A 24,745-nucleotide genomic window follows, 5' to 3' on the forward strand; every position below is an offset into this window, starting at 1 on the left:
CTCATCTGGAGGCCCAACTAGGCAGGGCCTGCTTTCAGACTGCCTCGGGTGCTTGGCAGATATCATTTTCCTGTGGTTGTAGGACTCATGGCTTCCTGCTGTGCCAGAGCCCATAGGAGAGAGACTGCCCTCTGCTTACAGCCTCAGACCTTTAGACTCACTCTGGAGTGGCTCATGGATAAGATGAGACCCACCCAGGATTATCTCCCTTTTGATTAACTTAAGATCAGCTGGAGATGGAGCTTCATTGTGTCTGCCCGACCCTTTCACCTTTGCCTCAGCCTAGGCATGGGAGTGCCGTCTGCCCCGGTTCATAGGTCCCGCCTGCCCTGGGGACGGGAATTACCCCGATGCGAATGCCGGGGCGTGGGGAGCCCTGCGGCCTGCTGGAATCCCACATTACAATTTTCTGACAAATGGTTGTTGACTTTATTGAAGAACTTCTCAGTAAACTTAAAAAAAACCTTCATTTATTCCTTCTCCGTCATTTTTTCTTTCCTATGTACATCCAGAATTTTGACTTGTAGCATATTTTCCTCCCTGAAGAACTTTTTAAACATGACTTACAGGGCACATCTACTTTTTTGTGTGAGAAAGTTTATTTTTCTTTCACTTTTGAAGGAGGATTTTGCTGCGCACGTGATTGGAGGGGGCGGGGGCGGGGGGTTGTCCTTCCACCCTCTTCTTGCTGGTTCCTGTTGACAAGTTCACTCTAGTTCTGGTCCTTGTTCCTCTAGAGCTAAGATGTACTTTTTCTTTTCTTCTTTCAATATTTTCTTTGTTTGTGATTTTCTACAATTGGGATATGATCTGTCTAGGTATAGATTGTTTGGTATTTATTCTCTTGATATTCTCTGGGCTTCATGGATCTGTAGTTTGGTGTCTGGCACTAATTTTGGAAATTTTCAAAGCTCTTATATGTTGCAGCCATAACTGGAATTCTTTGTTTGCCGGGAACTGTAAAGATAATCATTAGATTTTTTTTGATCTGTTAGTATGATCAGTTGTATTAGTGGTTTTCCTAACAGTGAATCATCCATGTATGTATAGAATAGTCCGCTTGCTTACTATGTGTGAAGTTTTTAATGTGCTGCTGGATCTTTGGGGTGTGTGTGTCGCAGCACACACGAGTGCACACGTGAGACTGGCTTGAAGGTTTCCCTTTTGCACATATGCTGTCTTCATCCTGTTTATATTACCAATGTTGTGTTTGTCTTGTAATAGAAACTTAGAGCTTTCCTTCTTGTGCTGTGATCCAGAGCTGTGCTGTGTAGTAATGTAGCCTCTAACCACATGTGATTATTAAAATTTAAATGAACTAAAATTGCATACAATAAAAAAATTGTTCAGTCACCAGTAGCCTCATTTAAAGGACAGATGTGGCTGGTGCAGGTCTAGAACGCATCCATCACTGCAGAACGTGCTGAGACTTCCTGCGTCAGTGGAAACATTCCGTCATCTGCACTGACCAGTCCTGTAGCAACAGCCTAGGTGGCTTTTGAGCGTGTGTGTGTAGGTGTGCCCGTACGCATAGGCGTGTGGTATGTGAGTGTGTGGGGTGCATTTGCGTGGCTGGGCATGGGTGGTGTGTCGTGCATGTGTGTGTGCTGCATATGTGTGGCGTGGTGGGTGTGTGCCTGCACATGTGTGGCATGTGTGTTTGGGTGTGGTGTGTGGTGTCTGTGTGTATTGTGTGTGTTGTGTGTGTGTGGTGTATGTAGTGCGTGTGTGTGTGTGGTGCATATGTGTGGCGTGGTGGGTGTGTGTGCCAGCACATGTGTTTGGGTGTGGTGTGTGTGTGGTGTGTGTCTGTTTGTGTGGTGTTTGGTGTGTCTGTGGTGTGTGTGGTGCATATGTGTGGTGTGGTGGGTGTATGTGCCTGCACGTGTGTTTGGGTGTGGTGTGTGTGTGGTGTGGTATGTCTGTTGTGTGTGGTATATGTGGTGTGTGTATGTTGTGTGTGTTATGTGTGTGTGTGGTGTGTGTGTGTGGTGCGTATGTGTGGCGTGGTGGGTGTGTGTGCCTGCACGTGTGTGGCATGTGTTTGGGTGTGGTGTGTGTGTGGTGTGGTGTCTTGTGTGTGTTGTGTGTATGTTGTGTCTGTGGTGTGTGTGTTTTGTGTGCGTGTACTGCGCTGTGGTGCGTGTGTGGTGCATATGTGTGGCGTGGTGGGTGTGTGTGCCTGCATGTGTGTTTGGGTGTGGTGTGTGTGGTGTGGTGTGTCTGTTGTGTGTGGTATGTGTGGTGTGTGTATGTTGTGTGTGGTGTGTGTGTGGTGTGTCTGTGGTGTGTGTGTGTGTGATGCATATGTGTGGCGTGGTGGGTGTGCCTGCACGTGTGTGGCATGTGTGTTTGGGTGTGGTGTGTGCGTGGTGTGTGTCGTGTGTGTGTTGTGTGTGGTGTGTCTGTGGTGTGTGTGCTTTGTGTGCGTGTACTGCATGTGGTGCATGTGTGTGTGGTGCGTATGTGTGGCGTGGTGGGTGTGTGTGCCTGCACGTGTGTGGCATGTGTGTTTTTGGGTGTGTCGTGTGTGGTGTGTGTGGTGTGTCTGTGGTGTGTGTTTTGTGTGCGTGTACTGCGTGTGGTGTGTGTGTGTGTGGTGCGTATGTGTGGCGTGGTGGGTGTGTGTGCCTGCACGTGTGTGGCATGTGTGTTTTTGGGTGTGTCGTGTGTGTTGTGTGTGTGGTGTGTCTGTGGTGTGTGTTTTGTGTGCGTGTACTGCGTGTGGTGCGTGTGTGTGTGGTGTGTATGTGTGGCGTGGTGGGTGTGTGCCTGCACGTGTGTGGCATGTGTGTTTTTGGGTGTGTCGTGTGTGTGTTGTGTGTGGTGTGTCTGTGGTGTGTGTGCTTTGTGTGCGTGTACTGCATGTGGTGCGTGTGTGTGTGGTGCGTATGTGTGGCGTCGTGGGTGTGTGTGCCTGCACGTGTGTGGCATGTGTGTTTTTGGGTGTGTCGTGTGTGTTGTGTGTGTGGTGTGTCTGTGGTGTGTGTTTTGTGTGCGTGTACTGCGTGTGGTGTGTGTGTGTGGTGTGTATGTGTGGCGTGGTGGGTGTGTGTGCCTGCACGTGTGTGGCATGTGTGTTTTTGGGTGTGTCGTGTGTGTTGTGTGTGTGGTGTGTCTGTGGTGTGTGTTTTGTGTTCGTGTACTGCGTGTGGTGCGTGTGTGTGTGGTGCGTATGTGTGGCGTGGTGGGTGTGTGTGCCTGCACGTGTGTGGCATGTGTGTTTTTGGGTGTGTCGTGTGTGTTGTGTGTGTGGTGTGTCTGTGGTGTGTGTTTTGTGTGCGTGTACTGCGTGTGGTGTGTGTGTGTGTGGTGTGTATGTGTGGCGTGGTGGGTGTGTGTGCCTGCACGTGTGTGGCATGTGTGTTTTTGGGTGTGTCGTGTGTGTTGTGTGTGTGGTGTGTCTGTGGTGTGTGTTTTGTGTGCGTGTACTGCGTGTGGTGCGTGTGTGTGTGGTGCGTATGTGTGGCGTGGTGGGTGTGTGCCTGCACGTGTGTGGCATGTGTGTTTTTGGGTGTGTCGTGTGTGTTGTGTGTGTGGTGTGTCTGTGGTGTGTGTTTTGTGTTCGTGTACTGCGTGTGGTGCGTGTGTGTGTGGTGCGTATGTGTGGCGTGGTGGGTGTGTGTGCCTGCACGTGTGTGGCATGTGTGTTTTTGGGTGTGTCGTGTGTGTTGTGTGTGTGGTGTGTCTGTGGTGTGTGTTTTGTGTTCGTGTACTGCGTGTGGTGCGTGTGTGTGTGGTGTGTATGTGTGGCGTGGTGGGTGTGTGTGCCTGCACGTGTGTGGCATGTGTGTTTTTGGGTGTGTCGTGTGTGTTGTGTGTGTGGTGTGTCTGTGGTGTGTGTTTTGTGTGCGTGTACTGCGTGTGGTGTGTGTGTGTGTGGTGTGTATGTGTGGCGTGGTGGGTGTGTGTGCCTGCACGTGTGTGGCATGTGTGTTTTTGGGTGTGTCGTGTGTGTTGTGTGTGTGGTGTGCCTGTGGTGTGTGTTTTGTGTGCGTGTACTGCATGTGGTGCGTGTGTGTGTGGTGCGTATGTGTGGCGTGGTGGGTGTGTGTGCCTGCACGTGTGTGGCATGTGTGTTTTTGGGTGTGTTGTGTGTGTGGTGTGTCTGTGGTGTGTGTTTTGTGTGCGTGTACTGCGTGTGGTGTGTGTGTGTGTGGTGCGTATGTGTGGCGTGGTGGGTGTGTGTGCCTGCACGTGTGTGGCATGTGTGTTTTTGGGTGTGTCGTGTGTGTTGTGTGTGTGGTGTGTCTGTGGTGTGTGTTTTGTGTGCGTGTACTGCGTGTGGTGCGTGTGTGTGTGGTGCGTATGTGTGGCGTGGTGGGTGTGTGTGCCTGCACGTATGTGGCATGTGTGTTGGGGTGGTTGTCTTTGCTGGCTCACTTGTAGCAGCTCTTCCTGAGGTGGGGACTCTGCCCCACAGCTGCCTGCCTGGAGCTCTCCGGGAGACGGTCCCCCGCCCAGCCCTGCAGGCTGTATGAGATTCTCCGTGGTTCTCCCCGTCTGCCATTTGCCCTTTGTTATTGCTCTTAGTGACAGGCAATTATTTAAGATGCTGGCCAAAGTGGCTTTCATTTTCTTCTTACTAAAGCCTTTAAAATTAAGAGTTAAAAAATTTGAAAGTAATGCACGATGATTATAGGCATGTTAAAAATAAAGGGAAAAGAAATACCTCTGCCTCAAATACCCACTCCGACCTTTGGGCATTTTTTTCTGTCTTTTTCCCTTTTCCTGTTGAGAATACTGTTGGGAGTGCTGACAGCGCTCAGTGTGAGGGGCTCCTGTGACATGCTGGCACCCTTTCTGGAGTCTCCGCAGACCCTCGGCGGCCAGCTGTTTCTTTGCATTGGCCACAGCGAGGAAGGGGGCCAGGGCACTCAGTTTCTGCAGGGCCACATCTGCAGGTGGCCATGTGGACTGCTTGCTGCCGGTGGGGGCTTGTGTGAGGTGTGATTTATTTTGTGTTCAATCCATTTTTTTAGGGTATAAGTGTCTTCCATGTCAGTGTGTGCTCATTGTAAATCTTTACTTTGGTAACATATACCTAACATAATACTTGTTATTTTAATCACTGGTGTGTAGTTCACTGCTGTCCTCACCTACATTGCGGTGTTTGTTGTTGAGTTGTAGCTCACTGCCTTTCTTACCCACATTGCGGTGTTTGTTGGTGAGCGTGTAGTTCACTGCTGTCTTTACCCACATTGTGGTGTTTGTTGGTGAGTGTGTAGTTCACTGCCTTTCTTACCCACATTTCGGTGTGTGTTGGTGAGCGTGTAGCTCACTGCTGTCTTTGCCCACATTGTGGTGTTTGTTGGTGAGTGTGTAGCTCACTGCTGTCTTTGCCCACATTGCAGTGTTTGTTGGTGAGTGTGTAGTTCACTGCTGTCCTTACCCACATTGCGGTGTTTGTTGGTGAGTGTGTAGTTCACTGCCTTTCTTACCCACATTGTGGTGTTTGTTGGTGAGCGTGTAGCTCACTACTGTCTTTGCCCACATTGCGGTGTTTGTTGGTGAGTGTGTAGCTCACTGCTGTCCTTACCCACATTGCGGTGTTTGTTGGTGAGTGTGTAGTTCACTGCCTTTCTTACCCACATTGTGGTGTTTGTTGGTGAGCATGTAGCTCACTACTGTCTTTGCCCACATTGCGGTGTTTGTTGGTGAGTGTGTAGCTCACTGCTGTCCTTACCCACATTGTGTGTTTGTTGGTGGGTGTGTAGCTCACTGCCTTTCTTACCCACATTGTGGTGTTTGTCACTGGCATCCTGTCTATCTCCACATCATGTTTTATCATCCAATAAATTTGTTTTTGGTGCTTCCCTCTCCATTCCTTCCGTGGACGCCCTGTGTAACTTTCTTTATTGAGGAGTCTTCTGTAATATTCTTCTGCAGAATTCTAACTGTAATTCTCTTATAAATGCTGCTATTATGAACTTCTTTGTTGACAGAGCATTTTTGCTGTTTAAAATTACTTTTTTTAGGACTGACTCCCAGATATAGAGTTCCACATTTAAAAGGAATGAGTTTTTTTTTTTTTTTAACATTTCCCATATTTTGATGGTTTTTGTATTATTCTTTGATACCAAGAGAAGAATTTTTGGGTGTTTAAGAGAAAAAGAAGGCATGTGCTTTATTTCATATGGTGGCTGAACACTCGCAGAGCTGCTTGGCTTGTGGGCTGAAATTTGAGCATTTCTTTTAAGACCTAGTTTGTTTATCTTTTATTCTCACTTCAGTGGTTTTAAAAATAACTACATTAACCAAACATGGGCTGTACCTCCAAGGCCAGAGCTGCTCCTGGGAAAGGGTCCAGTCTCTCTGGTTTGTGCCCATCACCCAGTGGGACAGCCACATGGACGTGGTGTGGTGGCATGGTGGCAAGGCCCCGCAAAGACCAGTTTGGGCAGGATTAATGGCCCTCAATTAAAGGGTGTCCTGGTAGGCAGGGTCTAATTTTATAAAAGCTTCTGGCACATGTGCATTAAAAATTTCATTTTTGTCTTTGATCTTGCAGAAGAGGATGCTCAAGTGTGTGTGCATGTGTGTATGCATGTGTGTGTGTGTGTGTGTGCATGTGTGTGTGCGTGCGCGCGCGCGTGTGCGTGCGTGTGCGCGCGTGCGTGTGCGTGTGTGCGTGCGTGTGCGTGTGTGTGCGCGTGTGTGTGTGCGTGCGTGTGTGTGCATGTGTGTGCAGTGTGTGTGTGCAGTGTGCAGGCTCCTGTATGTGTGTGCATGTGTGTGTGCATGTGTGTGTGTGCGTGTGTGTGCAGGCTCCTGTATGTGTGTGCATGTGTGTGCGTGTGTGTGTGTGTGTGTGCATGTAGGTGTGTGTGCGCGTGTGTGTGTGTGCATGTAGGTGTGTGTGCGCGTGTGTGTGTGTGCATGTAGGTGTGTGTGCGCGTGTGTGTGTGTGCATGTAGGTGTGTGTGCGTGCGTGTGTGTGCATGTAGGTGTGTGTGCGTGCGTGTGTGTGCATGTAGGTGTGTGTATGCATGTGTGTGCGTGTGTGTATGTGTGTGCGTGTGTGTATGTGTGTGCGTGTGTGTGCATGTAGGTGTGTGTGCGTGTGCGTGTGTGTGTGTGCATGTAGGTGTGTGTGCGCGTGTGTGTGTGTGTGCATGTAGGTGTGTGTGTGCATGTGTGTGCGTGTGTGTGTGTGTGTGTGCATGTAGGTGTGTGTGTGCATGTGTGTGCGTGTGTGTGTGTGCATGTAGGTGTGTGTGTGCATGTGTGTGCGTGTGTGTGTGTGTGTGTGCATGTAGGTGTGTGTGTGCGTGTGTGTGTGCATGTAGGTGTGTGTGTGCGTGTGTGTGTGTGCATGTAGGTGTGTGTGTGCGTGTGTGTGTGTGCATGTAGGTGTGTGTGTGCGTGTGTGTGTGTGCATGTAGGTGTGTGTGTGCGTGTGTGTGTGTGCATGTAGGTGTGTGTGTGCGTGTGTGTGTGTGCATGTAGGTGTGTGTGTGCGTGTGTGTGTGTGTGCATGTAGGTGTGTGCGTGTGTGTGTGTGTGTGCATGTAGGTGTGTGTGTGTGCACGTGCACTTGCGGGTGTTTTCGTGGCCGAGGGTTTATTTTCTAGCAATTTGAAGCCCTAAGTGACAGAACCTTTTCTGTTCTTCTCAGTGTTTCTGCTACTGTCCTCTCCCTCTTCTCTCAGAGAGTCTCAGGAGATGTGTCGGGGGGTCTGGATGTTGTCTGTCAGCTCATCCACAAGGACTCAGGCGTCTCCCCGGTCCTGCAGGTGGGGGGAAGTTTCTATACCCAGATTTTCTTCATTGAGGATATTGTGATTTGTTGTGAAAGTCCTTACATTCAGTGGGATAAAATTTGAGTCAGGGCCGGGCGCAGTGGCTCAAGCCTGTAATCCCAGCACTTTGGGAGGCTGAGACGGGCGGATCACGAGGTCAGGAGATCAAGACCATCCTGGCTAACCCAGTGAAACCCCGTCTCTACTAAAAAATACAAAAAACTAGCCGGGCGAGGTGGCGGGCGCCTGTAGTCCCAGCTACTCGGGAGGCTGAGGCCGGAGAATGGCGTAAACCCGGGAGGCGGAGCTTGCAGTGAGCTGAGATCCGGCCACTGCACTCCAGCCTGGGCTACAGAGTGAGACTCCGTCTCACAAAAAAAAAAAAAAAAAAATTCTGAGTCAGATATTAGGATATTATATTGTCATTTCAGTTGTGAATTTTAAGAAGTTACATAATTTCTTACACGTCTTCAGGAACGCATTAGGCAAGTTGAACAATAGTGTTACATGTTGGATGGGGATATTTTTATATGCAGAGCATTTGTAAAAACTGTATTAACGTCTCTGTGCATTGCGTGTGTCTGTTCGTTCCCGTTTCCAGTGTTTTATCCTGTGGTGCGTGCTGTGGGGCTGTGGTCCGCGTAGTGACTCTGGGTCTTTGGTGTGTGCTGTGGGGCTGTGGTCCGCGTAGTGACTCTGGGTCTTTGGTGCGTGCTGTGGGGCTGTGGTCCGCGTAGTGGCTCTGGGCCTGTGGTTTGTGCTGTGGGGCTGTGGTCCGCGTAGTGACTCTGGGTCTTTGGTGTGTGCTGTGGGGCTGTGGTACGCGTAGTGACTCTGGGTCTTTGGTGCGTGCTGTGGGGCTGTGGTCCGCGTAGTGGCTCTGGGCCTGTGGTTTGTGCTGTGGGGCTGTGGTCCGCGTAGTGACTCTGGGTCTTTGGTGTGTGCTGTGGGGCTGTGGTACGCGTAGTGGCTCTGGGTCTTTGGTGTGTGCTGTGGGGCTGTGGTCCGCGTAGTGGCTCTGGGTCTTTGGTGTGTGCTGTGGGGCTGTGGTACGCGTAGTGACTCTGGGTCTTTGGTTTGTGCTGTGGGGCTGTGGTCCGCGTAGTGGCTCTGGGTCTTTGGTGTGTGCTGTGGGGCTGTGGTCCGCGTAGTGACTCTGGGTCTTTGGTGCGTGCTGTGGGGCTGTGGTACGCGTAGTGGCTCTGGGCCTGTGGTTTGTGCTGTGGGGCGGTGGTACGCGTAGTGACTCTGGGCCTGTGGTTTGTGCTGTGGGGCTGTGGTCCGCGTAGTGACTCTGGGTCTTTGGTGCGTGCTGTGGGGCTGTGGTACGCGTAGTGGCTCTGGGCCTGTGGTTTGTGCTGTGGGGCGGTGGTACGCGTAGTGGCTCTGGGCCTGTGGTTTGTGCTGTGGGGCTGTGGTCCGCGTAGTGACTCTGGGTCTTTGGTGTGTGCTGTGGGGCTGTGGTACGCGTAGTGGCTCTGGGTCTTTGGTGTGTGCTGTGGGGCTGTGGTACGCGTAGTGACTCTGGGTCTTTGGTGCGTGCTGTGGGGCTGTGGTCCGCGTAGTGGCTCTGGGCCTGTGGTTTGTGCTGTGGGGCTGTGGTCCGCGTAGTGACTCTGGGTCTTTGGTGTGTGCTGTGGGGCTGTGGTCCGCGTAGTGGCTCTGGGTCTTTGGTGTGTGCTGTGGGGCTGTGGTACGCGTAGTGACTCTGGGTCTTTGGTTTGTGCTGTGGGGCTGTGGTCCGCGTAGTGGCTCTGGGTCTTTGGTGTGTGCTGTGGGGCTGTGGTCCGCGTAGTGACTCTGGGTCTTTGGTGCGTGCTGTGGGGCTGTGGTACGCGTAGTGGCTCTGGGCCTGTGGTTTGTGCTGTGGGGCGGTGGTACGCGTAGTGACTCTGGGCCTGTGGTTTGTGCTGTGGGGCGGTGGTACGCGTAGTGGCTCTGGGTCTTTGGTGTGTGCTGTGGGGCTGTGGTACGCGTAGTGACTCTGGGTCTTTGGTGCGTGCTGTGGGGCTGTGGTCCGCGTAGTGGCTCTGGGCCTGTGGTTTGTGCTGTGGGGCTGTGGTCCGCGTAGTGGCTCTGGGTCTTTGGTGTGTGCTGTGGGGCTGTGGTACGCGTAGTGGCTCTGGGTCTTTGGTGTGTGCTGTGGGGCTGTGGTACGCGTAGTGACTCTGGGTCTTTGGTGCGTGCTGTGGGGCTGTGGTACGCGTAGTGGCTCTGGGCCTGTGGTTTGTGCTGTGGGGCTGTGGTACGCGTAGTGGCTCTGGGTCTTTGGTGTGTGCTGTGGGGCTGTGGTACGCGTAGTGGCTCTGGGTCTTTGGTGTGTGCTGTGGGGCTGTGGTACGCGTAGTGACTCTGGGTCTTTGGTGTGTGCTGTGGGGCTGTGGTCCGCGTAGTGACTCTGGGTCTTTGGTGCGTGCTGTGGGGCTGTGGTACGCGTAGTGGCTCTGGGCCTGTGGTTTGTGCTGTGGGGCTGTGGTACGCGTAGTGACTCTGGGTCTTTGGTGTGTGCTGTGGGGCTGTGGTACGCGTAGTGGCTCTGGGCCTGTGGTTTGTGCTGTGGGGCTGTGGTACGCGTAGTGACTCTGGGCCTGTGGTTTGTGCTGTGGGGCTGTGGTACGCGTAGTGACTCTGGGTCTTTGGTGTGTGCTGTGGGGCTGTGGTACGCGTAGTGGCTCTGGGCCTGTGGTTTGTGCTGTGGGGCGGTGGTACGCGTAGTGACTCTGGGCCTGTGGTTTGTGCTGTGGGGCGGTGGTACACGTAGTGGCTCTGGGTCTTTGGTGTGTGCTGTGGGGCTGTGGTACGCGTAGTGGCTCTGGGTCTTTGGTGCGTGCTGTGGGGCTGTGGTACGCGTAGTGGCTCTGGGTCTTTGGTGCGTGCTGTGGGGCTGTGGTACGCGTAGTGGCTCTGGGTCTTTGGTGTGTGCTGTGGGGCTGTGGTACACGTAGTGGCTCTGGGTCTTTGGTGCGTGCTGTGGGGCTGTGGTACGCGTAGTGGCTCTGGGCCTGTGGTTTGTGCTGTGGGGCTGTGGTACGCGTAGTGACTCTGGGTCTTTGGTGTGTGCTGTGGGGCTGTGGTACGCGTAGTGGCTCTGGGCCTGTGGTTTGTGCTGTGGGGCTGTGGTACGCGTAGTGACTCTGGGCCTGTGGTTTGTGCTGTGGGGCTGTGGTACGCGTAGTGACTCTGGGTCTTTGGTGTGTGCTGTGGGGCTGTGGTACGCGTAGTGGCTCTGGGCCTGTGGTTTGTGCTGTGGGGCGGTGGTACGCGTAGTGACTCTGGGCCTGTGGTTTGTGCTGTGGGGCGGTGGTACGCGTAGTGGCTCTGGGTCTTTGGTGTGTGCTGTGGGGCTGTGGTACGTGTAATGACTCTGGGTCTTTGGTGTGTGCTGTGGGGCTGTGGTACACATAGTGGCTCTGGGCCTGTGGTTTGTGCTGTGGGGCTGTGGTACGCGTAGTGGCTCTGGGTCTTTGGTGTGTGCTGTGGGGCTGTGGTACACGTAGTGGCTCTGGGTCTTTGGTGTGTGCTGTGGGGCTGTGGTCCGCGTAGTGGCTCTGGGCCTGTGGTTTGTGCTGTGGGGCTGTGGTACGCGTAGTGGCTCTGGGTCTTTGGTGCGTGCTGTGGGGCTGTGGTCCGCGTAGTGACTCTGGGTCTTTGGTGCGTGCTGTGGGGCTGTGGTACGCGTAGTGGCTCTGGGCCTGTGGTTTGTGCTGTGGGGCTGTGGTACGCGTAGTGACTCTGGGCCTGTGGTTTGTGCTGTGGGGCTGTGGTACGCGTAGTGACTCTGGGTCTTTGGTGTGTGCTGTGGGGCTGTGGTACGCGTAGTGGCTCTGGGCCTGTGGTTTGTGCTGTGGGGCGGTGGTACGCGTAGTGACTCTGGGCCTGTGGTTTGTGCTGTGGGGCGGTGGTACGCGTAGTGGCTCTGGGTCTTTGGTGTGTGCTGTGGGGCTGTGGTACGTGTAATGACTCTGGGTCTTTGGTGTGTGCTGTGGGGCTGTGGTACACATAGTGGCTCTGGGCCTGTGGTTTGTGCTGTGGGGCTGTGGTACGCGTAGTGGCTCTGGGTCTTTGGTGTGTGCTGTGGGGCTGTGGTACACGTAGTGGCTCTGGGTCTTTGGTGTGTGCTGTGGGGCTGTGGTACGCATAGTGACTCTGGGTCTTTGGTGTGTGCTGTGGGGCTGTGGTACACGTAGTGGCTCTGGGCCTGTGGTTTGTGCTGTGGGGCTGTGGTACACGTAGTGGCTCTGGGTCTTTGGTGCGTGCTGTGGGGCTGTGGTACACGTAGTGGCTCTGGGTCTTTGGTGCGTGCTGTGGGGCTGTGGTACGCGTAGTGACTCTGGGTCTTTGGTGCGTGCTGTGGGGCTGTGGTACGCGTAGTGACTCTGGGTCTTTGGTGCGTGCTGTGGGGCTGTGGTACACGTAGTGGCTCTGGGTCTTTGGTGTGTGCTGTGGGGCTGTGGTACGCGTAGTGACTCTGGGCCTGTGGTTTGTGCTGTGGGGCTGTGGTACGCGTAGTGGCTCTGGGTCTTTGGTGTGTGCTGTGGGGCTGTGGTACGCGTAGTGACTCTGGGTCTTTGGTGCGTGCTGTGGGGCTGTGGTACGCGTAGTGGCTCTGGGCCTGTGGTTTGTGCTGTGGGGCTGTGGTACGCGTAGTGGCTCTGGGTCTTTGGTGTGTGCTGTGGGGCTGTGGTACGCGTAGTGACTCTGGGCCTGTGGTTTGTGCTGTGGGGCTGTGGTACGCGTAGTGGCTCTGGGTCTTTGGTGTGTGCTGTGGGGCTGTGGTACGCGTAGTGACTCTGGGTCTTTGGTGCGTGCTGTGGGGCTGTGGTACACATAGTGGCTCTGGGCCTGTGGTTTGTGCTGTGGGGCTGTGGTACGCGTAGTGGCTCTGGGTCTTTGGTGTGTGCTGTGGGGCTGTGGTATGTGTAATGACTCTGGGTCTTTGGTGCGTGCTGTGGAGCTGTGGTACGTGTAATGACTCTGGGTCTTTGGTGTGTGCTGTGGGGCTGTGGTACACATAGTGGCTCTGGGCCTGTGGTTTGTGCTGTGGGGCTGTGGTACGCGTAGTGGCTCTGGGTCTTTGGTGTGTGCTGTGGGGCTGTGGTACGCGTAGTGACTCTGGGTCTTTGGTGCGTGCTGTGGGGCTGTGGTACACGTAGTGGCTCTGGGTCTGTGGTTTGTGCTGTGGGGCTGTGGTACGCGTAGTGACTCTGGGTCTTTGGTGCGTGCTGTGGGGCTGTGGTACGCGTAGTGACTCTGGGTCTTTGGTGTGTGCTGTGGGGCTGTGGTACGCGTAGTGACTCTGGGTCTTTGGTGCGTGCTGTGGGGCTGTGGTACGCGTAGTGACTCTGGGTCTTTGGTGTGTGCTGTGGGGCTGTGGTACGCGTAGTGACTTCGGGTCTTTGGTGCGTGCTGTGGGGCTGTGGTACACGTAGTGGCTCTGGGTCTGTGGTTTGTGCTGTGGGGCTGTGGTACGCGTAGTGACTCTGGGTCTTTGGTGCGTGCTGTGGGGCTGTGGTACACGTAGTGGCTCTGGGTCTGTGGTTTGTGCTGTGGGGCTGTGGTACGCGTAGTGACTCTGGGTCTTTGGTGCGTGCTGTGGGGCTGTGGTACGCGTAGTGACTCTGGGTCTTTGGTGTGTGCTGTGGGGCTGTGGTACGCGTAGTGGTTCTGGGCCTTTGGTGTGTGCTGTGGGGCTGTGGTACACATAGTGGCTCTGGGCCTGTGGTTTGTGCTGTGGGGCTGTGGTACGCGTAGTGACTCTGGGTCTTTGGTGTGTGCTGTGGGGCTGTGGTACGCGTAGTGGCTCTGGGTCTTTGGTGTGTGCTGTGGGGCTGTGGTACACATAGTGGCTCTGGGCCTGTGGTTTGTGCTGTGGGGCTGTGGTACGCGTAGTGGCTCTGGGTCTGTGGTTTGTGCTGTGGGGCTGTGGTACGCGTAGTGACTCTGGGTCTTTGGTGCGTGCTGTGGGGCTGTGGTACGCGTAGTGACTCTGGGTCTTTGGTGCGTGCTGTGGGGCTGTGGTACGCGTAGTGACTCTGGGTCTTTGGTGCGTGCTGTGGGGCTGTGGTACGCGTAGTGACTCTGGGTCTTTGGTGTGTGCTGTGGGGCTGTGGTACGCGTAGTGGCTCTGGGTCTTTGGTGTGTGCTGTGGGGCTGTGGTACGCGTAGTGGCTCTGCGTCTTTGGTGTGTGCTGTGGGGCTGTGGTACGCGTAGTGGCTCTGGGTCTTTGGTGTGTGCTGTGGGGCTGTGGTACGCGTAGTGGCTCTGGGTCTTTGGTGTGTGCTGTGGGGCTGTGGTACGCGTAGTGGCTCTGGGCCTGTGGTTTGTGCTGTGGGGCTGTGGTACGCGTAGTGGCTCTGGGTCTTTGGTCTATGCTGTGGGGTTGTGGTATGCATAGTGACTCTGGGCCTTTTGGGCAGGTCTCAGATTTACTGTCTGTTTTAATTTCAGTTGCAGTTTCTGTTTCGGTTTTGCTTGGGTTGGGCGTCTGGGACCCTTCCTACTGCTAGGGTCAGGACTTTCTCTTTTTTTCATTTTATATGAGGTGAGTAAAGTGCAGCTCTCAGACGTGTGGAGCCCCAGCGTGTGGCTTGGCTGCTTGAGTGGCGCTGTGGCTATGGAGATTACCCCCGCCTTTTTAATGTGGTAAAATAGGTATGACATTTTCCATCTTAACCATGTTTAAGGGTGCAGTTCAGTGGCATGAAATGCATTCATAATGTTGCGTAACCATCACTGCCATCCATCTCCAGATCTCTTTTTATCTTGTAAAACTGCAGCTCTGTTCTCGTTAAACACTGAATCCCCGTCCACCCCTAGCTCCTTTGTCACCAACATTTTACTTTCTGTCTCCATGAATCTGATGACTCCAGATACCTCACATGAGTGGGATCATACAATCTTTGTCTTTTTGTGTTTGGCTTATTTTCCTTAGCATAATGTTCTCAAGGTTGTTGCATAGTCAGAATACCCTTCCTTTTTAAGGTTGAATTATGTGGATAGACCACATTTTGTCACTTTATCCATGGAGGGACACTTGGGTTTCTTCTTCCTTTTGGCTGATTGTGGGTATACAGATATCTGTTTAAGTTCCTGCTTTCAGTTCTTTAGGGAATTGTATTAGTTCGTTTTCATGCTGCTGATAAAGACATACCTGAGACTGGGAAGAAAAAGGCTTAATTAGACTTATAGTTCCACATGGCTGGGGAGGCCTCAGAATCATGGCAGGAGGCAAAAGACACTTCTTCAATGGTGGCAGCAAGAGAAAATGAGAGAAAAGCAAAAGTGGAAACCTCTGATAAGCCTATCAGATCTCTTGAGACTTATTCACTATCATGGGAATGGTACAGGAAAGACTAGCCCCTGTGATTCAATTACCTCCCCCTGGGTTCTTCCCACAACAGGTGGGAATTCTGGGAGATACAATTCAAGTGAGATTTGGGTGAGGACACAGCCAAACCATATCATTCCACCCCGGCCCCTCCAAACCTCATGTCCTCACATTTCAAAACCAGTTATGCCTTCCCAACAGTCTCCCAAAGTCTTAATTCATTGCAGCATTAACCCAAAAGTCCACAGTCCAAAGTCTTATCTGAGACAAGGCAAGTCCCTTCCATGTATGAGCTTGTAAAATCAAAAGCAAGCTAGTTACTTCCTAGATACAGTGGGGGTACAGCTATTGGGTAAATACAGCCGTTCCAAATGGGAGAAATTGGCCAAGACAGAGGGGTTACAGGGCCCATGCAAGTCCAGAATCCAGCAGGGCAGTCACATGTTAAAGCTCCAAAATGATGTCCTTTGACTCCGGGTCTCACATCTAGGTCACACTGATGCAAGAGGTGTGCTCCCACGATCTTGGGCAGCTCTGCCCCTGCGGTTCTGCGTGGTACAGCCTCTCTCCCAGCTGCTTTCATGGGCTGTCGTTGAGTGTCTGCAGCTTTTCCAGGCACACAGTGCAAGCTTTTGGTGGATCTACCATTCTGGGGTCTGGAGAATGGTGGCCCTCTTCTCACACCTACACTAGGCTGTGGCCCAGTAGAGACTCTGTGTGGGGACTCTGACCCCACATTTCCCTTCTGCACTGCCCTAGCAGAGGTTCTCCATGAGGGCCCCACCCCTGCAGCAGACTTTTGCCTAGACATCCAGGCATTTTCATATATCTTCTGAAATCTGGGTGGAGGCTCCCAAACCTCAGTTCTTGACTTCTATGCACCTGAAGGCTCAACACCACTGGAAGCTGCCAAGGCTTGGGGCTTCCACCCTCTAAAGCCATAGCCCGAGCTGTATGTTGGCCCCTTTTAGCCATGGCTGGAGTGGCTGGGATACAGGTCACCAAGTCCCTAGGCTGCACATATCATGGGGACCCTTGGCCTGGCCTATGAAACCAGTTTTTCTTCCTGGGCCTCTGGGCCTGTGATGGGAGGTGCTGCCAGGAAGGTCTCTGACATGGCCTGGAGACATTTTCCCCATGATCTTGGGGATTAACACCAGGCTCCTTGCCAAATTTCTGCAGCTGACTTGAGTTTCTCCCCAGAAAGTGGGTTTTTCTTTTCTATCACATATTCAGGCTGCAGATTTTCCAAGCTTTTATGCTCTGCTTCCCTTATAAAACTGAACTCCTTTAACAGTACTCAAGTAACCTCTTGAATGTTTTGCTGTTTAGAAATTCCTTCCACCAGATACCCTAAATCATCTCTCAAGTTCAAAGTTCCACACATCTCTAGGCAGGGGCAAAATGCTGCCAGTCTCTTCACTAAAGCATAACAAGAGTCACCTTCACTCCAGTTCCCAACAAGTTCCTCATCTCCACCTGAGACCACCTCAGCCAGGATTTTACTGTCCATATTGCTATTGGCATTTTGGGCAACGCCATTCAACAGGTCTCTAGGAAGTTCCAAACTTTCCCACATTTTCCTGTCTTCTCATCCCTTCAAACTGTTCCAACCTCTGCCTGTTACCCAGTTCCAAAGTCTCTTCCACGTTTTTGGGTATCTTTTCAGCAACACCCCACTCCTAGTACCAGTTTACTGTATTAGTTTGTTTTCACACTACCAATAAAGACATACCCGAGACTGGGAAGAAAAAGAGTTTAATTGGAGTTACAGTTCCACATGGCTGGGGAGGCCCCGGAATCATGGCAGGAGACGAAAATCACTTCTTAAATATGGCAGCGGCAAGAGAAAATGAGAAGGAAGCAAAAGCAGAAACCCCTGATGAACCCATCAGATCTCGTGAGACTTATTCACTATCACAAGAATAGCATGGGAAAGACTGGCCCCCATGATTCAATTACCTCCCCCTGGGTACCTCCCACAACACCTGGGAATTCTGGGAGATAAAATTCAAGTTGGGATTTAGGTGGGGACACAGCCAAACCATATGGGGAATATAGCCAGCAGTGGAATTGCTTGACTGTATAGTAATTCTGTTTAATTTTTGGAGAAGGTGCCATTTTTCTTCATAGTGATGGCACCATGTTACATTCCCACCAGCAGTGCACAAAGAGTCCCATTTCTCCACCTCATCCCAACACTTGTTATTTTCTCTTTTTGATTTTAATGTTTTATTTTGTGTAATATCCATCCTGATGGGTGTGAAATGGTGTTTCATTATGGTTTTCATTTGCATTTCCTTAATGATTAGTGATAATGAACATCCTTTCATGTACTTGTTGACTGTTTCATATGTCTCCTTTAGAAAACTGTCTGTTCAAGTCCTTTTCCCATCTTAATGGGGTTGTATGTCGTTTTGTTGTTGAGTTGTAGGAGGTTTAAAAATATGTTCTGAATATTAACCCGTTATCAGACACGTGACTTGCAGATGTTCTTTTCCATCCTCTGGTTTGTCTTTCATCCTATTGATAGTGGCTTTTGATGCACAAAAGTTGTTAAGTTTGATGTCCAGCTTGTCTATTTTTTCTTTTGTTGCCTGTGCTTTTGATATTGCATTTAAGAAGTCATTGTCAAATCCAGTGTCACAAAGTTTCTCACCTATGTTTTTTTCTAAGAATTTTATAGTTTTAGATTTTTGATTCATTTTGAGTTAATTTTTATATATGGTGTAAGGTAAGAAACCAGCTTCATTCTTTTGCATGCGGTTATCCAATTTTCCCAGCCTCATTTGTTGAAAGGACTGTTCTTTTACCCAGTGAATGGTCTTGGCACCACTGTCAAAAATCATTTGACCATATATACAAGGCTCTTTATTCCATTCCGTTGGTCCACAAGTCTGTCTTGTGCCGGGACCACACTGTTTTGGCTGCTTACTGTAGGTTGTAGTAAGTTCCATATAAGGAAGTGTGAGGTCTCCAATTTGTTCTTCTTTTTCAAGACTATTTTTGGCTATTCAGGGTCCCATGAGATTCCATATGAATTTTAGCATGAATTTTTCTATTTCTGCACAAAAAATAGTCATTGGGATTTTTATATAAACGGAATCGAATCTGCAGATCCTTTGGGCAGCATCAGCATCTTAATGACATTAACTCTTCCAGTTTGTGAACATGGAACGGATGTCTGAATTTCTTTCATCAACATTTTGTGGCTTTCAGCGTTCAAGTCTTTTGCCTCCTTGGTTAAGCTTATTTCTGAGTTTTTTATTCTTTTTGATGCTGTCATAAATGCAATTTTTAAAAAATTTCTTTTCAGATTGTTCATTGTTAGTGTATAGAAACACCACTGTTGTTTGTGTGTTGATCTTATATCCTGCCACGTTGCTGAATTGCTGAATTTTTGTGATGGAGTCTCACTCTGTCACCCACACTGGAGTGCAGTGGCACGATCTCGGCTCACTGCAACCTCTGCCTCCGGATTCAGGCGATTCTACTCCTCAGCCTCCCAAGTAGCTGGGACCACAGGCGTGCACCACCACACCTGGCTAATTTTTTGCATTTTTAGTAGAGACTGGGTTTTGTCATGTTGGCCAGGCTGATCTTGAACTCCTAACCTCAGGTGATCCACCTGCCTCGGCCTCCCAAAGTGCTGGGATTGCAGGTGTGAGCCACCACGCCCGGCCTTATTTCTATCAATTTTTTGGTGGAATTTTTAGGGTTTTGTATGCATAACAGCATGTAGTCTGTGAACAGAGATAATTTTACTTCTTCTGTTCCCATTCGGGTACCTTTTCTTTCATTTTCTTGCCTAATCGGCCAGGCTAGGCCTCCCAGTGCAGTGTTGAATGGCAGTGATGAGCGCAGGCATCCTGGTCTCGTTCCTACTCTTAGAGGGAAAGCTTTCTGTCATCCAGTATTGAGTGTGTTCACTGTGGGGGGTAATCTACAGGCACATTCTCTCTCAGAGGTCCTTTCTTTCCTTTTGTGTCTAGAAAAGCTCTTTTTCTCCCACGACGGCAGCTATTTGCTTATTTTCTCTCCTGGTTCCTTTGTGGTTTCAAGTCTTATGTTCATCTCCTGAATCCATCTGGAGTTTAATTTCTTTGTGGAATAAAGAAAGGATCTAATATAGCATTTTAAAAGTAAATATTTAACTAGTCCTAGTATTCCTTGTCAATTATTGCCTCTTCCCTCAGCAGCGTGAAATGCCTCAATCTCTCCTGCTGACGTCTCTGCATTCCAAAGCAACAAATGGGAAGAGTTGGGCCTTCCGGGGGCGGCTGCGGGCCAGGCTGCCTCTGTCTGCTTGGTCTTTCCTGCAGGTGTTCTCTGTTAGGGGCTGTGCAGCAAACAGACTAAGGATCAGCTCAGGTTTTTTAGTATTTCCCACTAAAATGGAATCATTTTATACGGTCTGTTCCCCCTTCCCTTAAGAATATGCACTATAGAAAAGTACAGATCACTCCAGCTCCCACTGCCCAGAAAGAACCCTTGTCCACGTGGGATGAACGTCCTAGTCTGCAGAGACCCAGCAAGGAGGACAGGCTGTGCTTCACCAGTTAAATTTAATCCTGCCCAGATTGTCAGGAGAAACAGACACTGAAGTGAAACTCAAGGAACTTCTGAATTTGAGATAAATATTTATTGGTGCAAGAGATAAATTTCTACAATTCCTCTAAGGATAAGAACACTTTCTCAACTTGAAGAATGTAGAGTTTAAGAATGCATCTTAATTTTAGAACACATTTAGGAATGCTCTGCTTTGGAAGGTATCAGGATTCTTAGGCAGCCTCTCAGCTCCGGGCCCCACCTGCTGATTTAATACATTCTATTACTTGTGTTTTGTCAGTTTGTAACAGAAACACTCTGTTCCACCTTTCCCTGCCTCCGTTTTCAGCCCTTGGTTCTGTACTGTGTAGACACACTGTGGGTCACCGTGGTCTTTCCTTTCTGAGTTCTGGGCTCTGCTATGTCACCTGAGTTCTGCCTGGCACCTCGGGAATTCTGTTTTTCAGTGTTCGGTTTTGCTGCTGATGTTTCTCACCTGTTTTTTTTTTTTTTTTTTTTTTAAGACGGAGTCTCACTCTGTCACACAGGCTGGAGTGCAGTGGCACGATCTTGGCTCACTGCAAGCTCCACCTCCCTGGTTCATGCCATTCTCTGGCCTCAGCCTCCCGAGTAGCTGGGACTACAGGTGCCCGCCACCAGGCCCAGCTAATTTTTTTGTATTTTTTTTTAGTAGAGATGGGGTTTCACGGTGTTGGCCAGGATGGTCTTGATCTCCTGACCTTGTGATCCGTCCATCTCGGCCTCCCAAAGTGCTAGTAGTGTTACAGGTGTGAGCCACCACTCCCAGCCTTTCGCGTGTTTTTAAATAAAGACTCCTACTCTCTTTTTGGACTTGGTCAGTTTTCTCTCCTTTTCAGGGATGCTTTTGTTCTGGTATTTGTTTCTGGATACATTTCCAGTCTTGTTTTCCGAGTCCCTTTATCAGGATGCGCAGGTTCTTGCTGCTTCTCTATCCCACCCTGCGCCGTCGGGGTCCCCTCTCCGTCCCGCCCTGCGCCGTCGGGGTCCCCTCTCCGTCCCGCCCTGCGCCGTCGGGGTCCCCTCTCCGACGCTTGCCCTGGAAACATCCTCCCTTCCTGTGACTGCTGCGTTCAGGAGCGAGGATGCTGTCAGACCCTGCTTTGTTGCCCCTGGAGCATCCTTCTCTTCCTCTTCCCCCCCGTTTGTTATTTGGTGGGGTTTGGGGGGAAGAGGGTGTCTTAAGCTTTCTTGTGGTGTGTTTGCCCAGAGCTCGATAGTGGTTGAAAAGGTTTTCTTGTTATATCAACTCTTCAAGCTATCCACTTGCACACCGTGGGTATGTGGGGCTGCAGAGTGAAATGTCCTTTTCCCAGATGAAGGGAAGACAAGGAAGGGACATGATGCAGCCTCACTGCTCAGGATGGGAAAACGCTGGGATTAGGGGTCACTTGTTGGCCTGGGGAAGCTCAGTGACCCAGGGAAAATTGAACTGATGGAGAAGACGGTATTTGACCGGACCTGCGAGCAGTGAAGGCATGGGGGCCGTTGCCAGTCTGCAAAGAGAGAGTGCAAGGGCCCTGGGGCCAGAGGACCAAATGTCTGAGACCCAGAGTGGAGCAGGTGGAGGGGAGGGCAGGGAGGCCGTGGGCTCAGGGCCTGGTGGCTGTGCCGACCTGGAAGGCCTTTGCCCTTTACCCTGAGGGAGCAGGAGGGCCCTGGAGGGTGGATCCACTTGTGTTTTCTGAGGATCACCCTGGCTGCCTGTGGAGTGTAGACTGGAAGCAGGTAAGGACACGGCAGGGAGAACCCTGAGGAGGGAGTGGGAAGGGACTGGGGATGGGGAAGAAGTGGATCCATCAGGAGGAAGTGGGGAAGGGGCTAGGGACAAGGAGTGGGTAGATCTGCTAAGAGGGAGAGGAGGTGAAGGGGATAGGGACGGGTAGGGGTGGATCCCCTAGGAGGGGGCAGGGAAGGGGCTAGGGATGGGGAGGAGTGAATCCCCTAAGAGGGAGCAGGAAAGGGGAAGGGGATTGGGAGGGTGTATGGGGAGGGTGTGGATCTGCCAGGAGGGAGGGGGAAGGGGCTGGGGATGGGGAGGGTGTGGATCCGCCAGGAGAGAAGAGGGAAGGGGCTGGGGACAGAAAGGGGACCGGGAGGGTGTGGATCCCCCAGGAGAGAAGGGGTGGAAGAGGCTGGGGACGGGGAGGGTGTGGATTTGCCGGGAGAGAAGGGGGAAGGGGCTGGGGACAGAAAGGGGACCGGGAGGGTGTGGATCCCCCAGGAGGGAGGGGGAAGGGGCTGGGGATGGAGGGGGATGGGGAGGGTATGGATCCCCCAGGAGGGAGGGGAAAGGGCCTGGGGATGAGGGGGGATGGGGAGGGCGTGGATCCCCCAGGAGAGAAGGGGAAGGGGCTAGGGATGGGGAGGGGATGGGGAGGCGTGGATCCCCCAGGAGAGAAGCGGGGGAAGAAGCTGGGGACAGGGAGAGTGTGGATCCTCCAGGAGGGAGGGAGAAGGGGCTGGGGATGGGGGGGGGACGGGGAGGGCGTGGATCCCCTGGGGGATGTCCCGGAAGTGACACAGTGGCACTGAGGCCAAGGGAGGCTGTTGGGACAGTGGGATGCGGCCCAGGAGGCCCTGGGAGCTTCCACACCAGTGTCAGCCAGGGAGATGCAGCAGCGCCATGTGGGCCAGAAAGTGGCCCCTGGGCAGGGCCCCAAGGTCACCGCGGCCGTCACAGTGGCCCTGACTAGTGTTGGGGTGTGTGCCAGAGACAAGAACCGAAGGCCTTGAGGGCCTCGTCTTTTTTTCACGTTTCTTCTCTTCCTTCTTTGGAGTGTTTTTGGTTTCATCTTTCATTTAGACTTTTGGTCTAATTATTTCACAGCCTTTGAGTGCCTCCTCGTAAACAGTCAGCAAACACGGATATCTTTGTTTAGAGCACTGTATTAGGACCATCTGGGCTTACTAACCTCAGTGGATCCAGTCAGTGTTTGGGGAAGTCATATCCATGATTGAAATGAGGTCGTGAACCATGAATCGGGCTGGAGTGTGTGGTGCTGGGCGAGATGCACACAGTGAGCGGTGTGTCCGGGTGTCCGCTATGAGGTCGGACCCATGAATCGGGCTGGAGTGTGGTGCTGGGCGAGGTGCACACAGTGTGCGGTGTGTCCGGTGTCCGCTGTCGCATTTGTCTTTGGTGTTTAGGGCGGCTCCTGGACAGGGCTGCCTGGCAAGCAGCTGCAGCTGGATGTGGGGCTGGGACCCTCGATGGGGACTTGCTGGTAGGAGCTGGGGCCAACGGAGGCTGTCCGTGTGGGCTGAGGGTCCTCAGTGACGGGACAGTGGCGTGGGCTGATGGCCTCCCCTCCTGCTGGGTCCTCAGTGGCGGGACAGTGGCGTGGGCTGATGGCCTCCCCTCCTGCTGGGTCCTCAGTGGCGGGACAGTGGCGTGGGCTTATGGCCTCCCCTCCTGCTGGATCCTCAGTGGCGGGACAGTGGCGTGGGCTGATGGCCTCCCCTCCTGCTGGATCCTCAGTGGCGGGACAGTGGCGTGGGCTGATGGCCTCCCCTCTTGCTGGGTCCTCAGTGGCGGGACAGTGGCGTGGGCTGATGGCCTCCCCTCCTGCTGGAGCGGTTGCGTGGGTCCCACGAGGAGGTCCCTGGACATGGAGGGCAGGGCATGGGGGCCCTTGGAGCCGCAGTGGGCGATTCTCTCCCTTTGTGTGTGCGTGTGCCGGGGTTGTGTGTCTTTGAAGCCTGGGGCCACGGTGTTCTCAGCTCAGTCCTGTGGTCTGTGAGGCTCTTGTTTCTTGGTCAGGTTCTTTTTTCCTTCGTTAATTTATCTAAAATTCAGCCTTCCTGCTTTTTAGGCTTCTTAGACCCGTCAGCAAGTGAAGGGAGGAGCACGCCTGGCATGTGGCCAGCCTAGTGATGCTGCTGCGTGTGCATGGTGCGGAGTCTGGGCCCAGCTGCGCTGGCGGCCTGCATGCCTTGGCCCCGTGCCCACGGCCACAGAGGCTGAGACCAGGGTAGGGGCTTTAGTCCTGATGGGGGCAGGGGCAGGGCCTTGTTTATTGTTTTCAATCACGGCAAAACCCCACAACATTTACCACCTTAACCGTTTCCGAGTGTACAGTTCCTTAGTGCTAAGTACATTCACATTGTTGTTTAATGGATCTCTAGAACTTTGTTATCTCACAAAATGGAAACTCTACCCTTTTAGACGCTGACTCTGTCCCTCCACGGTCCCTCCACGTGGGTGATGTTGGAGCTGGGGCGCTTCCTGAGCGTGGGCGGCTCGCGCTGAGTGCTTGCTCGCGGCCTCGTCCGCGGAGGCTCACGCTGAGTGCTTGCTCGCGGCCTCGTCCGCGGAGGCTCACGCTGAGTGCTTGCTCGCGGCCTCTTCCGCGGAGGCTCACGCTGAGTGCTTGCTCGCGGCCTCGTCCGCGGCGGCCTCTCCACTCTCGGGTTTGAATGGCTGTGCTGCCCTCGGCCAGAGCTGGCACAGAACCCAGGAGCAGCCAGGTGGCCTGGGCTCAGCGGAGCCGTCAGGGCGGGAGGGCGACTGGGCCATCCCCTTCTCTTGAAGCAGTGGCATTTTCAGGCTTGCGCTTGGCTCCTCCGATTCTGTCCAGGAGCTTCCTGGGGCCTGGGTCTCTGTGGTGGGGCTGGAGTTTCCTTGCGTGTGTGCACGTGTGTGCATGTGTGTGCACGCCTGTGGCATGGGGTAGGTTTTCTATTGATGACTCTAGCAAGTGCTTCCTGAAGATTCTGACAGTTGTGACTGACTCTGTAAAAGCCCCTTGCTCTTTGCCCCAAACACACAGAAATGCAATGTGTGACCGTGATGTTTTGTGCTCCACAAAGCTCAGCTTTGTCTAGTGCCCGTGAAGGGGGCTTTGGCCCAGGGAGGGACAGGTGTGAAAAGGTGACACCGTCTTGCTTGTTGGAACCGGGTTACTGGCTGAGCCGTCTCTTCCCTGGGAGGCTTGGAGGCTGGAGCAACACAGGGCCTTCCCCTCCTTGCCACCCGTGTGGGGTCTGCGGGACTCTGCCTGCGCTTTACTAGGACAGATCGCATCGTGTGCCATGTCCCTGGGACAGACCTCAGAGCAGAGCCCCCATACAGAGCTGGGTCCCCTG

At 52.6% G+C, this 24,745-nt stretch overlaps 1 protein-coding gene across 10 annotated transcripts in view; it reads left to right on the plus strand.

Annotated features, from left to right (window-relative positions):
* Window positions 1-24,745, plus strand: part of INPP5A (inositol polyphosphate-5-phosphatase A) — a 256,343-nt gene that overhangs the window by 56,136 nt on the left and 175,462 nt on the right. The gene's annotated exons all lie outside the window — the stretch shown is intronic.

This window comes from Macaca fascicularis, chromosome 9 (genome assembly GCF_037993035.2).
Source record: "Macaca fascicularis isolate 582-1 chromosome 9, T2T-MFA8v1.1".
Taxonomy (NCBI): Eukaryota; Metazoa; Chordata; class Mammalia; order Primates; family Cercopithecidae; genus Macaca; species Macaca fascicularis.